Below are 2,133 nucleotides of genomic sequence, written 5' to 3'. Positions count from 1 at the left end.
ATTGATCGTTGCTCATTCATTTCTCAACCGAATTCACTCAAATTTGTTGCAAATCAAAGCTCTTTTCATCCATATTCCCGATCTATGTAAGTTTTCTTCCAACTCACACCGGTTTTTATGAATTATTGGCATGTTCATTCACGAATTTGATGAAAATTCGAAACTTATAATGCTCAATTTGCTCTATTTATCAAGTTTTATGCCATAAAATTGCTTGTTTATGTTTGTATATTGCCTTGGGAGTAATTTGAGACTTTGACTCAATTTGGCGAAGAAATGAGCAATCCGCCATTGTTAGACCTCCTAAGGTCGTGAAGAACAATGTGGCTTGTTCTTGATGTTTTTGCTAGCAATTCTTGTTCAATTTGTCACAATAATCACTATAGTGTTGCAAGAAATTGTTTGATTACTTGAAAAATGCTTATCATGCTCAATTCGAATTTGTGCTATGTTTTAGTACTACGTACTCTGTTTTTGCGAACATAGTATCATGCGGCTAGGCAAACCTTTAGATACTATAGAACCTTGATTTATGATGATTCTGCACAATGTAGCATGGCTAGACAACAAGGCTCCGGTTCACGGTCCTGAAACACTAGACGGGAGCATGAGCCCGTGGGGGACAACACTACACCATCCACTTCGCTTGGTCAGTTCCCAGAGTGGGATGAGCAGACCTTGTTCTTTGCCCCTGTCCACCATATTTCTGAGAGGGTGAGACGGGGAACCGAGCCGGGAAGGACACGACATCACGGCTCTGGCTGCGATGGTCTCGGTGATTTGTATAGGATGCATATCGCCAGAGATCGAGAGACGAGACTTCTATGGGAGTCTTGCGGGTTGGTTGCCCTGTTTGAGACCTCCGAGGCTATGGTCGCCTCCAGCGGGGGTCACCACGTAGTAAGCGCTCTGGTGGAGTTCTTTTGGGACACCACCAACACATTTCATTTTCCATGGGGTGAGATGATGGTCACTCCTACAGACTTCAGTCTCATCAAAGGACTGGAGTTCTCTTCTGTTCCGCTGCCATTCGACGGTAGTATCGACGTCTTTTCTCCAGAGGTCGAGGAACTACTGGGGTCGATTGCTGTTCGGGCCCGAGCTGAGGTCGAGACGACTCAGTTTAGTGCTAGAGGGATTCGCCGCTCGACGCTGGCAGCGGCTCTTGATGACGATGCAACCACCCGAGAGCAGCGGGTGCGCATCTTCGTGCTGATGTTATTGTCAGGGACATTCTCCCCTGATAGGGGTAGTAGGGCATTGCTTTACTATCTCCCTGCTGTTCGCGATCTCCGGCGGATCGGGACTTATGACTGGGCCAGCTTGGCCTATACTGACTTCGTTCGTGCACTGAGGGACTCGTGTCGCCACCGGTCTCTTAGGACGAATGTCGCTTTGTCCGCTTTCTGGAAAGTTGTAGAGGTAAACATTATTCCCTATAAAATTTAGCCCTATATGTTTAATTAGCATTTACTCATGCTTTAGCCTTTTGTAGATCTGGTTCTATGAATACTTTCCTTCCATTGCGCCGGCGAGACCATCGCCGAAGGGGTATCCGGTGAGCACCTCTTGGGGCGGCCACCATGTGGACCTGTCTACTGCACGTGTCCGGAGTTGGATCATCTTGGTATGATTTTTGGTGCTCATCTTTCTCTCCTGCGATGCTTCACACATGTTCTTACCCGATTGGTATTTTTATAGGGACCTGAGGTAGCATACCGGCCATGGTGTGGTTGGACAGTCCCTGGATTAGCTGCACAGTACTCTGCTGAGCGCCGTTATTTTCTGGGGACCTACGGAGCAGTTGCGTATTTAGGAGAGAGAGTTGCTAGACAGCACTCTTCCGATGTCTTTGTCGTTCCTGCTCCTCCACCACGCCACATGTTCGACGAGAGAGAGTTGTCGAGCATGGCTGAGGAGCCTGGTTCTCTTTGGCGATCCCATGTGATCCTTGGGAGGAGTTATGCTGAGGAGCTACTTCCTTTGTTAGCTCTAGCCCCCGTGCCGGCCGAGGATGTCAGGATAAGATTCTTGGCTTTTGTTTTGCACTAAGTAGCCCCCAAGTAATACCTTACTGATTTCTTTTTCTGTTATATCAGGATGGTCCCACTGAGTTTTTGCCACCCCGTATGT

The sequence above is a fragment of the Chenopodium album genome, chromosome 1, assembly GCF_948465745.1.
Source record: "Chenopodium album chromosome 1, dcCheAlbu1.1, whole genome shotgun sequence".
NCBI classification, from domain to species: Eukaryota; Viridiplantae; Streptophyta; class Magnoliopsida; order Caryophyllales; family Amaranthaceae; genus Chenopodium; species Chenopodium album.
This window is presented reverse-complemented; position numbering follows the sequence as displayed.